The 15,037-nt window shown below is 28.4% G+C and overlaps 1 protein-coding gene across 1 annotated transcript in view; it reads right to left on the bottom strand.

The window, feature by feature from the left end:
* The window catches only part of LOC107440518 (SH3 and multiple ankyrin repeat domains protein 2), a 132,445-nt gene that overhangs the window by 22,928 nt on the left and 94,480 nt on the right, over positions 1-15,037 (bottom strand). The gene's annotated exons all lie outside the window — the stretch shown is intronic.

Raw genomic sequence — 15,037 nt, 5'->3', positions numbered from 1 at the left:
AAAATAAACAACTCATAAATTTGCTTTTAAAATCATATATTTAACATACAGTTTTTTTTTTTTAATATTACTTGATAAAAATATTTATTAAAATTTAAATAATAAACATAGTTAAAGTCAAATAATTTTTTTCTTAATATTGAAATTTTAAGATTTTATAGGACTTGATTTATATGACAAATATAATTTGCCATATAAATCATGCCTTATTGAATATAATTTGAGAATTTAAATTAAATTAAAGGCTGTTGTTACTAAAGGTTAAAATGGGGACAAAATCTCTGTTAATGTTTTTTACACAAAAAAAATAATAATCTTTACAACTCAAGCTCAAATATTTAAACCTTTTATCAATAGCTGAAAAATTATTTAAAAAAGAACTGGCTTAATGTCTAATTAAATTCAATAGTAAAAGTCAAATTTTTTTTTGATAAAAAAGTGGGTAAAAAACAAAAAGCTTGTTTTTTTTTATTTAAAAAAAAAAAAAAAGCTTGTGCTAACTTTCAGAATGAATTTTAAGAAAGACATTAAAATTAGCTTTCTTAAATAATTTGTATAGCATGGTATTTATTTTTAAAGATTGAATTTATCTACAGATAAAATTTGTATAATTTAATTTAAACTGTTTTAATAATGAAAGAAGTTAGTAAAAATAAATTTTTATCCAACTATATAGATTTAAATATTTTAGCATTGCAAATACTGTATTGAAGAAGCAATACTCTTGTGAAGATGTTTCATAGAATTTAGATTCGGTGGTTTAAGTTATTGTGATGAAGAGCGTGTATTAAAAACACATAATAATTAAAACAAAATATAGTTAGAAAATAAATAACAAGTGTTATAGATTCATTAAATAATCTGATTTTTATTACTAAATGAATTTTTTTTTTTCATTCTAAATACAGAGATATTACATATTGACGACAGATGGCACCACTAGAAGATTGTGCAAAGAGATGTCATTGTAGTGAACAGAATAATTTTCGTTAATTTTAAATTATATTTATTGCATTAGAGGGGAATTTTTCATTAGAACTATTTATATGTTGTAGATCCATTCATCATTAATGTCTGCCTTTTAATCATTGAATTATTTCAACCTATTAACTAAACGTTCTACTATTGCTTACATATATTTTCTTGTAAGATTATATTTATGTGCTATTTAAAATTAAGCAATACAATTAAAAACAATACTAAAAATAAAATACATAAGAAAAAAACGTCAGAATTATTATTTTACATTATTTTTTCTTGGCGTTATTGAGATGCTTTAGCCATGTAGAAAAATCGAAAATGCTAATTCTTTTTCTAATAAAAATACTTCTAACATCATTATAATTCTTATGAGTAGCTGTAGCCGCAAAAACCATTTTTGTAGTTTTAACATATATATCATAACAAGTATGCTTATATTTTCCTAAGTTCATTTTTATCTCTCTTACGCAGGCTGTCTTATACTTCTTTTTTGTTCATTAAGTACGTATTTAGTTGCCTATTTCTACCCGGCCTTTCTTCCTATAGCCTTTCTTACACAAGATTTGTCCCGTAGTGGACTGATCGTTAAGACACGGTTCCTAGCATCACTGGCTGCGATCAGTGTGCGGGTGGGTGACCACTTGGTTCAGTCTGCATAGGGACCAAGGGTGTCCAGTATTGGTCCTCGTAAATTGTTCTATCGTAAAGTGCTCGACTTCGCGTGCAGGTCGTCGGGCTTCCGAAGCGGGGGTGCCATCCCCTCTGCACAAGATCAAAATTGTGATGGCATGTCTTCGGAACATCCTCAGGGATGTTTCCCAGACCGTCGCCAATAGCCCATTGTGCAGCACTAGTGCGACGTAAATGAACTACAACAGCAACAAGTTTTCCAATTATGAATCATTCCTCTACTTTTAACACGAACTACAATTTTTATTTTAACTCGGGTAAAATAGAACTCAAGTTAATGGACTGAGTTCATACATATCACGTTTAATATGAAATTTTCAAACTAAAATTTACCTTGCATCAAAAGGGTCACACTCTAAAACAGTGGCTAGCAGAGAAGGGGAGAGGGTTACGACCCCGTCAACCAAATAAAAGAGGCATCCAGTTGACGACTTAAGGCTCTAAAACCTTATATCTATTACTATTTAGTATGAATTTATGAACTTAGTATAAATTTTGTATAAATTAGTATGAATTTAGGTCCCGCAGTGGACTGATCCTTAAGACACGGTTCCCAGCAGATCACCGAAGTCAAGCATCACTGGCTAAGGTCAGTGTGCGGGTGGGTGACCAATTGGATTAGTCTGCATAGGGACCGAGGGTGTGCGGTATTGGTCCTCGTTAAACTGTTCTACCGTAAAGTGCTCGACTTCGCGTGCAGGTCGTCGGGCTACCGAAGCGGGGGTGCCATCCCCTTTGCAGAGGATCAAAATTGAGATGGCATGCCTTCGGATCATCATCAGGGATGCTTCCCAGACCGTCGCCAATAGCCCATTGTGCAGCTCTAGTGCGACGTAAATGAACTACAACAACAGCAGTATGAATTTAGTATAAATTTTGTACCAGGTAAATATTTGGCTGAAGTAAAATATTTTGTATAGAACCAAATATGATTGTCGAACAAATTTAAGTAATGAAAATGAAATTTTAATCATTGAAATTTAAATATCCTTTGCATAAGTAAAAAAAAAAAAAAATATGAATATTTTGAAAAAAAAATTTTTTTTTCGTTAGAAAAACTTTTATTTGCGTAACTTTAAAAAAAATTTAACATATGGACTCTCAATAAAAGTTGAATTTGCTTTTTTCCCCCTACAATTTTAGTGACATTTTAGTGACTTCATTTTTCAGGAGCATTTAATAGATGAGAGTTTGACTCAGGTATCCAGACAGCTTTGCGTGCCATAACTATAAGTGCAATATACCAAACATTGCATTGCGTACAATTTAAGATATCAAATTCATAGGTTAATGAAGTGTTTTAACCATACCCAAGGAACGCAAATATCCTACCTATAGGTTAATATCATGCATTGTAATATTCTAGTAATATCATCAAGATATATATTTAATATTGGCATTATTGTACAATCCAATATGAAAAATATGTTAATTGCAGATCCATAATGATGCCGATATAAAATATAACATAATTTTGAATGCAAATTGGAGAAGTATGAATGCTGTTAAGTCCTTATAAAATCCTTGTTATAAATAAGTTATTCAGCGCAGTGTTGGTAAGGTCACAAATGATTATTTATAAGGTCAGTAATAAATATCTATTAAAGTTGTTTTTGTAAAGGTCAAATTTAAAACGGCAAAGTCAAACTATTGATCGGTTATAATCGAAAGTCAAGCTATTTATACTATATAAAATCAAAAGCTATATTATTTATATCGGATAAAATCGAGTGCCAATTTATTTTTTATCGGATAAAATCGAATAACGAATCATTAAATTTCTCAAAAAAAGAAGATAGTATATAATTTGTGCTACGTAGAATAAAGGAAAACAATGTGAATAAAGTAAAGAATTGGTTGCAATTATAGTTTCGATTCTAAAACCGTATATGTATGTACAGTATTCTATAGAACCAAAACTGTAGTATATCCTTTTCTGTACTTTTGTTTGTGCTTTATTCATACTTAGCTTTATTCAAATAATTTCTATCCGTTAGTATAATTAGAAAAGGCAAAGCAACAAAATCACAACTTAAAAATTCGTTATATTTTGTTTTTAATTTCGGTATTCAACATTAAATATTCTTCAAATAGATCGGATGTTATCCTGAATTACATACAGAGGTTCTAGAAATATATGAGACGGTGCTAATTGAACACCCTGTACACAATCTTACATTTATAATACAAATACTTTTCTTTAAAAAATATAAAGTTTTATGATGAATAGAAAGCTTTTCAAGATAAAGAGAAAAAATATATTCAGATTTTATTTTTTATTTTAAGTAATGTAGAACTAAAAGAGTGAAAAAATATTAAGTTTAAGAATCTAGCATTTACAAAATTTTATTTACAATGTACATCGCTTTTAATAAACTACGAGCTCTTTCAGAGACAGCATTCACTGACAAACTGAAAGGAAGTAATAACTGCACTATTCGTCGCAGCACTTCAGATCAAAAAGCATGAAATATACCAAAAAGCGAATCTGATATAAGTTTTCAAAACATTTAAATAAACAAACTTAGTGTTGTAGAAAATTTTCAATAGATACTGAAAAATCTAACATGCATCTCGAGAGCAAAAATGTTTTCGAGGAAAATCCAATGATAAGTTTAATTTATGAACAACTTTTTGCCAGAAGTGCTTTTTTTATGACGAATATTTCACTGGCTATGATTTTTATATCATGCATCGCATCATTCGTATTTTATTTACTTATTTACTCTTTGAATTTAAAACACCTTTTTAGAATCTCGATGATTGAATAGCATACAGTATTTAGTATTTATTTTATTTTTGAGTCATAGTCAAGAAAAAAAATTATATTCCAAAGATAGATCCATTTAAAAATATAAAAATACAATAGAAGGTAAATATTTTAGATACTTTTTAAGTTCTATTTATGTGTTATGTATTATGGTTTCAGCGTCAATTCGTTGTAGAAACAATTCACTACAAAAAAAATTTGTCGCTTTTTTTATCCAGGAAATATTAATAGTCTAGGCAACGTTTGAGATAGAAATATACAGGGTGTTCCGCAATCACTGCCTTTAATTTATATTTCTCAATCCGATGCATTTTATATCCTGGAAATTTTAATAGTGTAGGCAACGCTTGGCATAGAAATATACAGGGTGTTCCACAATTACTGTTTAATTTATATATAAGAATCCTTGTTAGAAATGAACTAAAAACATACACATTGGAAATCGCGTTATTAATTCGGCTAAGAAAAACAAACTAATCATTATTGAATAAAGCAAGGTAAAAACATTAAAATCTGTTTGTTTGAGCGAGGAAATATGAAAGTATTGAAAGAGGGTGATTAGAAACACCTTAAGGTTTCAATCGGCAACCAATCAGGTATTGACGTTTTCATACCCACTTTCTTCACTAGTAATTTGTCAGGGTTTGAAAGAGTTAAAAAGGGAGGCGATTACAGAACACTCCGTGATTTCCTCGCGATAACGCAAAGCCTATTTTGTAAAAATCACCCAAAAACGCAGAAGTTCGAGATATAATTTTAATAAATAAAAAAATAATAAATAAATAAGAAAACATAATTGTTTATTTATTTAAAATAGCCAAAATTTTTCATGCTCGGTAAATTTATAATTATATCGGTTGGGATTATTTTAATTGATGCTTAAGTTTATTCATCAATCCAGTTTTCATGACGTCAACACTAGCGATATTTCCGCATCAAGAGAATTAAACTGATTAAAATTAAAATCGTTAAACAAATTTTGTACTTTCATTGACAATCGAAGTCAATTGAGGTAACTTCTAAGGACGACCAACCTCCATTTTACTGTAGAACAGAGAGTGGTCGCTCCCGAGAGGTTTCCCTGTATTATTTAACATGTATTTTCATCAGGTTATATTCTTTAGTTTCATTTATTCCAGGAATGATTGCAACAGCATTCAAATTCCATATAATGTGATTTACGTTCCATAATCTGAAATTATTTCCCCCAAAATGGAATTTAAATATTTAGACAATTATTTAAAAACTTAAATTGATATCTTGTTAAAATGTACTAGGAGAAGATGGGTCATATAACTTAATTATTATATTTATAAATCCTCGACTTAGGTCACCCATTTTTAAGCAAAAACAATGAAGCACAAATATTTTGAGCTTTAGCTCAGATTAATTTTGACTCAATATTCCGATCTCTTCATATTTTTGTGAAGACAAGCAATTGCGCAGTAAATTGTTTTTGTCTTTTGGATTTCGGTCTAATAATCCATTCAGAGAGCAATAGAAAACCTTGTTTTCAGAGTTATTCCAAAAATTCCATCAATCATTGAAGAAATTCTTGAGATAGGTGTTAGGACGCATGAATTGGAATGTCATAAGTAAATTTGAAAAACTAGACAGGATTTACACACGAATTCTTTAATTAAATTCTTCTAGTTTTTTAAATGTTCTTACAAGACGTAGCTATGAACAAATGCAAAGCAAATAACCTTTTTTTTTAAATAATAAACTTTTATTTGATATTTTATATTGTTCCGCTAAAAAGTTTATACTTGAAGAAAATTTTAAAATAAAATCAAGCTTTCTTTTCCCCGTTTTTTTCCCTCTTTATTTATGACGTATCGATTCGATATATATTTTAATGTTTTATTAAGATTTTCACTTTTAATTTATGAAACCGTTTGGAAAAGTGAAGCAATTTAAAACTTTTAATTTTTTAGTCTAGTTTATTCTCTAACTGAAATCAAAATTAGGGGATTTAAAAAAATAGTTTCATTTTAGAAACTAAATTTTTAAAAGTACAAGGGAAAATTCAAGCAAAATTATGCTAAAAATAGTTTTCTCAAGAAAAAAATCAATTATAATTTCTTTTACCCCTTTACTATAATTTCTTAATTATAATCTTATAACTATAATCTCATTTACAAACTAATTTAATCTATTTAATAAACTAATTTGATTGATAATAATTTTCGTTTTAATATATATATATATATATATATATATGATTTTTAACATTTTTTTTTTGATAATTTATAATGAAATTACAGATATTTATATTTCCTTTTAAAAAACAATTTTAATTAAAAAGCGTGATATATAGCGTTTATGTGATAAAATTTGGTAAATGTGGTAAAATTAGGTAATTTTATCATACCTTAGAGCAGGATATAAAAACTAAGTATTCAGTTAAATTAATTTTTCAGTCTTGTATTTTTTACTTAAAGTGTGGTAATACGAAATACAACTTTGAAAACTAGAATTTTCAATAAACCGTTATCATATGGATGGAAAAATCAGCAAATGAATGGTTTACATGCGGTTTTGGTGTTTGGTTTTTGGTCTACAATATCCTAAATTTTGCAAATTTTCAGCTTTTTCAATTAAAACAAAAGATTTCCAGTCCGGATTTGAAAGATAAGAAATATAATTTAATAATAAGAAATATAATTTAATAATAAGAAATATAATTTAATAATTAGAAATATAATTTAATAATAAGAAATATAATTTTGAGAACTAGAATTTTGGTAAGCCGTTACCGTATGAACGGAAAAATTAGCAAATGAATGGTTTGAATACAGTAAGGTTTTGGTGTTTGATTTTTGGTCTACAACTCCCTAAATTCTGCTAATTTTCAGCTTTTTCAATTGAAACAGAAGATTTCCAGTCAGGATTTGAGAGCTAAGAAATATAATTTAATAATAAGAAAGATAATTTTGAATACTAGAATTTTCGGTAAGCCGTTACCATATGAACGTAAAAATCAGCAAATGAATGGTTTAAATACCGCTAGGCTTTTGCGTTCGGTTTTTTGTCTACAGCACCCTAAATTTTACAAATTTTCAGTTTTTTCAATTGAAACAAAAGATTTCCAGTCAGAATTTGAGAAAAAAAAAGATCATTGCAAAGTTGAGACAGATTTAACGTTTCAAATATCAAATGTACTGAGACTGATTTTATTTGTCACACTGTAACTTTATCCAGAAATAAAAACCTATAGCTATAAAAACCATGACCATAGAATTAAATAGGTTTCTGGTGTAGCGTGTCAACCAAAGACAGATTTCACTAACGCAATAATGTGTGAGTGTCACAGTCGCATAGCGACACCCCCTCACAATTATTTCCTGACTCATAAGGGCAAATGCTTTTTTTCACATTTCACTTCATATCATATAGAAAACACAACCCTCCTCTCAGGATCAATAATACCTTCTGGATTTCACGGTTGATTTTTTTCCCTATTTAAAAGAATCTTTGTGAACAAAGAAAATGTAAGTGGATAGTATTATGTTTTATTTTCAAAATAAAATATTATAAATGAACTAAAAAAGCAAATGCTTTTTTTTTTTTACATTTCACTTCATATCACACTTTCTTCAACCTAACAAATTCTTAACCTAACACAACCTTCCACTTACACTGATGAAAAAAATATGATCAAAACTACCAGAATATGATAAAATTTGTCCGCGTTTCTGGCTCTATGGGAACACCGAAAAACTCGATAATTTTTTTACCGAAGCGTTTTGGTAATGATTTTTCTAAATTTAACAATAAAATATAGCTAGATAATGTGTGATAAAATATGGTGAATGTATTATTAGCTAAATTTAACAATAAAATATAACTAGATAATGTGTGATAAAATTTGGTGAATGTGTTATTTGGTAAATTTAACAACAACATATACCTAGATAATGTGTGATAAAATTTGGTGAATGCATTATTAGGTAAATTTAACAACAAAATATGCCTAGATAATGCGTGATAAAATTTGGTGAATGTATTATTAGGTAAATTTAACAACAAAATATACCTAGATAATGTGTGATAAAATTTGGTGAATGTATTATTAGGTAAATTTAACAACAAAATATGCCTAGATAATGTGTGATAAAATTTGGTGAATGTTTCAAAATTTGATAATACCATACCTTACACTGTTAAAAATTCCTCGGATAATATAGTTAAATAGCAATTTATTTAATTGTTTCACCATATTCAAACAAAACTGTCAAATAACTGTAAATTAGATAGTATTCTATTTGTTAACTGTGAGAAAAACCGTTTATTAACTGATTTCCCCTAATACAGTTAAACAACCAGAATTTTATCGCACCAATTAGGCCCACCTTATGAAGTCACTTAGTTCCTAAAACTGAATACAGCTGTTAGGAACTAAGTTGGATAATTATAGCCGAGAGAACTAATTGGTCTTTCCCCTGACAGACAGAACGGGGGTTCGAGCCCCAGCGTTGACATCACAATATTCACCCATTCCCTTCAACGCAAGAAGAGTTTTCATTGTCCTGTTCTCCCCAATTTGAGGCCCTGGACTATTAAAATACGATACTTTCATTCACGAATAGAATGCAGTACCATAAAGCTACTTAACACAAAAAAGTTTAGTATTTCCCCTCTCCTAAGTTAGGTGAAACAAACAGATAAACTAATTAAACCACATTTCACAGCTCACTTAATAAAACACAACTCTACCACAGCCTCGTTCATTATCTATTGAAAATAATGCATAAAGTAAATGGAAACCCAACATGAACTAAATCTAATGTCCAGTTAAATTTAATTTAAACGCTTTTGAAACCTAGTTTTAAATAGTTTCAAAACCATAAAGGTACAAAATTGTTTTTTTATTGCAAACTTAATGGTTAATTGGATGGACAGAATGATAACGGTTATTTTACCGTAATTTTACAATGAAAATTCTACATTGTAGAGCATGGCATAAAAACAATTTATTTGGTTACACTTCATTTTCAGTTTCGTATTTTATACTAAATGTTTAGCAATAAGAATTATACTTTTAAAAACCAGAAATTTTTGGTAAACCGATAATATATGAACGGAAAAGTTCATAAATAAATGGTTTAAATACCGTATATTTTTGTCTTATTAACCAGAATTACAATTTTTTTAAATAGAATTATCATTACTGTTACGGTAATTTTGCTAGAATTTTTTTCTCCTAGCGAAAACATGCTTTTTGTAGTTAATAATTTTATAATTAGTTATTTAATATGAAATTTTTTTCTTAACAATTAAGCAAATAAATATTACTTTATCAATAATTAGAATATTATAACAACAATCCCTACTCATTTTAATGTATCGAAATATTAATTTTAAACTAAAAAAAAAAATAAACTCGGTAAATGTAATATTAATTGTGATTTAGAAGCAATTTCTTTTAAAAAAAATTATTCTCAAAATTAGTCTGAAAATTTTTTTAAAGCAATTATTGATAAATATAAAAGGCTTCTGTATTTGAGCATTACACCATTTAGCGCTAAAAAATATTTGAAAGAAGATGAGGAAAATCTAATCCAAGCATTAGATAAGGGGTAAGTTTGAGTTAACGCTTGACAAGCTCTATGATTGATCATTTTATAGAAGAGCCTCTCAAAAATGTGATGAAAATAAGGATTGAGAAATACATCATCTATGAGTTATTCCATAGGGCTTAGGATCGCTTTTTTCACATCGCCAAAACTTTAAGTAGTTTTTATACTTCGAACTTAAAAACGCATTAAAGTTTATTTGTTGAAAATGTTTTTTATCTAAAAAAAATTTAATGCATAAGGCTTATATTGCTGAATTGTATTTAGAGCTCAATGACATGTAAGAAATGGGATATTTTTATCTTAATTATAAACACTAGGCTTTATAAATGAAAAATATATTTTAAAAGTAGGAAATAAGAAAAGATGGAATAATTTTATATCATGAATTTGGGTTACAATATTTTATGTGTTTACTTAAATAAAATATTTTTTTAAAAGAATTTAAGGTGATATTTTTTATTAGGAGTAAAATAAATTTTATTTATCAAACTATAATGCATTTTTTTATAGTAGAAAGCATAAAATCATAAATACAAATCTGCTGTGTACTATAATATCAAATATTAAGTATTAGGTTTGAATAATATAATAATATAGTATAAAGAATTAGTTTATAATAATATCGGTTAAAAGTTATTGCTAAGTAATAGATAGCATATGAGTTATGGATATTTTAAATTAATTATGAATAAAAGACTTTATAAAGAGAAACACATTTTGAAAGTGATGAATAGGCTATATCTTCAATTTTAAAAAAATAAATAAATAAAATAAAATAAAATAAAATAATAATATGCGTAGAATTTGTATTGCAATATTCTTAAGTTCCTTAGATGAAATCAGAGAATTAAAAAATAATTTAATTTTATAAAGAGTAAAATAACTTTTCTACGTTATAATAATGCGGTTTTTTATATAAACCATATGAACAAAAAGAGAAAAAGTTACAAATTCGCTTTTTCTTATGGTATAAATATAAAGTAAGAGGTTAATAGAGATTGAAATTTAAATTGATTTCGAAATTTAAGACTTGCTACTAATTGTCATACATAAAAAATTTTTGAATAGAAAATTGTCGGAAGTAATCATCCCAACAGACATTTGAGAATCGTGGTTAAAGCCCAATACACAACTACCAGACTACAATACTATACAACTAATTGATTTGTAAATAAGCTTAAAAAGAAACAACATGGTGGTAGAAGAATTAAAGTCCTTCATATCCTATTATGGTAAAAGTAGCATAAATTTGTATCATTTATATCTGTTAAAGTAATGTGGTAATTTTAAATATTTAAAATATATTATGTCTATTATTTTATTTTATATCCGTCGTTGAACAGCCGACCCAATTTCGGGTTTACGACTACTAATGTTCAACTCCGTAGCCTTGTAATTCAGAACCTAATCCAGAAGACAAGGGAACTCCTGGATCAAGTATTGGGAGAAAAATTTGCCTTCGTGAAGGACTTTTTTTGATGGAACTAAACCGCATTTGCGTTGCATGGAGAGGAAGACCACGAGAACGTCCCACGGTTAGCATGACGGCAAGAGGACTCTAACCCATGATCCGTCTACTACTGAGGATATTTCACTTCAGCACTGTGGTCGGAGCAAGCCGGATGCGAAATTCGTATCCCAGCCATCGCCGGGATTCGAACTCGGTTCACCTCATTGGAAGGCGAACGTTCTATCCCCTGAGCCATCGCGCTTCTATGTCTATTATTGGTAATTATAAGTTAAACTGGGAAAAATAATTTTCCTTAGTTTTTGCACGAGGTTTTTTAACTGATCCTAGATACTTTCGTATCGCTGATTTTAAATCTGCAGTTGGTTTCTCTCTCCAAACTGCAGTTTTTTAAGTAACATTTTTTTGTATATTTTTTGACGAAATATAATAGTTTGAAAAATGAAACTTATAACGGGGCACAGAATAAATTTTGCGATAAACTTATAGCGCATATCATCAGACTTATAAACTTATATAAACTTGCGCATATCATCAGAATAAAAATTGCATAGAAACCCATGCCCGCAAATGTTGTCATACGCCGACATGGCCGCTCCCCTATTATGAACTGCTTCTTAATGTGATTCTGAATAGGTCATAAAAAGGAAGCGCCCGTAGCAGCGTGCGACGATATTTCCGGACATGGGTTTCTATGCAGTTTTAATATTGATGATGTACTTTAACATCCCTAAAAGTTTGTCGTAACATTTACCCGATCCCCTGTTATATATAACGTTTTTAAACTTGTATATTTTGATATAAATTAGACGAAAAATATCATTTAAAAAAAATCTGAAGATTAAGGAGCAAAACTAGTTTTAAATTTGAAATCCTCACATCCAAATTAGGCAAGATCATGTATTTGTATAAATGCAAATAAATAAATAAATAAAATAAATAAATAAATAAAACACCGAATAATAATGGAATGATCATAACAATAGAAGGTTTATTAGCGTGATTATTTTTAAGAAAAAAATAATATAAGCATAAAGCAAGTTTTCGTTAATAATAATAAAAATTTTCATTCATAAAAATAAATAAGCTTGAGTATTTTTCTATAACTATATATTATTAACACTAATTTTTTAATGTTCTAAAGTTATTTTAAAAATTATTTTTTAATAACAATGAGTTCTAATGTTATCTATAGCGTAGGAATTCTTCAGATATAAAATCCATACGCAAATAATAGCGTAATCAAGTGTGTGATATCATAAAAAATAAATGAATGTATGACTCATTATAGAAATATTGAAGGAATTATCATCGTAAAATTTTTTGTTACGCTTTTTACATTCCTGGAACTAGATGAAGTCTACTTTTTTATTTCAGTGCCTGGCCAATAAAATGGAATAAAGAACCAAATCATTTGTAAAAACTGTTTGCTTTTTCTGACGAAATAAAGATAAAATAATTATTATCAAGAACCATACGATAATCACAAGGATGAATCAGAAATTCATGATAAAAAAATTATGTCGCAAAACTGTGATAATGCAAAAATTGAGAACTTGAAAACATATAACTATTTTAGGCTTAACAATTCATGGTTTGGATAAGAATTTTTACATCTATTTATTTAAGTTTGAACTCTGCCAAATAAGCTGTGGAAATTTGACAAAAAATATACACTGAGGTGTATGGTCAAAACTACCAGAATATGGTAAAATTTACCGCTTTTCCAGCTTTTTGGTTGACTTTTGTTTTCATTAAGAAACTATGGAGAGTTTTGTTGTGAAATTTTCTCTCAATATTATATAGTATACTTTCTCAACAACATAACTCGTCAAGATCCCAACACTAATAAATCTTTTATTTTATCTAATATTAATATTGACGTTTAACTATTGCTTTTCATCAGATTTGCAAATATTGAACTCTGTTGCCTTGCATTTTTCTATCCAACCAAGAAGACAAGAGAACTCCTCGATCAAGCATTGGGTTAACTCATCTTCGTGAAATATTTTTTGAGTGAAAGCAACGCACATAAGGAAAATCTACGAAAATCTGTCGCGGTTAATTTGACGGCAACGTGTCAAGTACGAAGACGACAATATTTTATTCAATAGAACCGAGTACTAAGCCCTAAAATTAATTTTTAAATTTTTCTAAATGAAATTATATTTCATTTAATTTTTCTCATTTTATATCATACTTAATTCAACTGTACATTTGATTTATCGCATAATGCTTTAATAGATTTAAATTAAATCGTTCTTCTCATCACAATATGTAATAACTGGAAAGCATATGAATTTCATAACATGAAAGCATATTCTCATTTTATATCATACTTTATTCAACTGTACATTTAATTTATCGCATAATGCTTTAATAGATTTAAATTAAATCATTCTTGTCATCACAATATATAATAAGTGGAAAGCACATAAACGTCACATTCACAATTTGAAGGTGCTAAGTTTAGCAGAATAAATTTTCTAATAAATTTCCAAAACGATTCCAAATATATTTCCAAAACGATTCCTAATAAATTTCCAAAACGATCAACCGTTTTCGTAAATGAGATTACTTCAAAATGGAGCCATCTGATAGTTAAGGCTTAGGTATACAATTTACTATACTGAAAACATATGCACTATATCCAACATATATTATAGCCAAAAACCTTTAAATGTCGATGAACTATTGCAATCGCTCTTGTCATCACAATATATAATAACTCGAAAGCATATAAACTTCACATTCACAATGTTGAAGGTGCTAAGTTAAGCAGAATAAATTTTCAAATAAATTTCCAAAACGATTCCAAATATCTTTCCAAAACGATTCCTAATAAATTTTCAAAACGATGACTCGTTTTCGTAAATGAGATGACTTCAAAATAGAGTCATCAGATAGTTAAGGCTTAAGTATGCAATTTACTATTCTGAAAACATATGCACTATATCCAACATATATTATAGCCAAAAACCTTTAAATGTCGATGAACTATTACAATCGCTCTTGTCATCACAATATATAATAACTCGAAAGCATATAAACTTCACATTCACAATGTTGAAGGTGCTACGTTTAGCAGAATAAATTTTCAAATAGATTTCCAAAACGATTCCTAATATCTTTCCAAAACGATTCCTAATAAATTTCCAAAACGATGACTCGTTTTCGTAAATGAGATGACTTCAAAATGGAGCCATCTGATAGTTAAGGCTTAAGTATGCAATTTACTACTCTGAGAACATATGCACTATATCCAACATATAATATAGCCAAAAAACTTTAAATGTCGATGAACTATTTCAATTGCTTTAATTCCCAGAGACCACACAAAGGCATGCGAATTATTTATTAAACAGAATACACGAAGAACAATGCGTGCGAACATGTACAAGAAATAAAAACACTCCGACAGTCAGCAAGCGTGTACAAAAATCCAGCCAGTCATAACAAGCTTCGGGCTCATAGCAAAAATCAACAAGGCAACAAACACATTTTAAACATTTGATTTCCCACCTTAACAGAAACATTTGACAAATC

The sequence above is a fragment of the Parasteatoda tepidariorum genome, chromosome X2, assembly GCF_043381705.1.
Source record: "Parasteatoda tepidariorum isolate YZ-2023 chromosome X2, CAS_Ptep_4.0, whole genome shotgun sequence".
NCBI lineage: Eukaryota > Metazoa > Arthropoda > Arachnida > Araneae > Theridiidae > Parasteatoda > Parasteatoda tepidariorum.
This window is presented reverse-complemented; position numbering and strand designations above follow the sequence as displayed.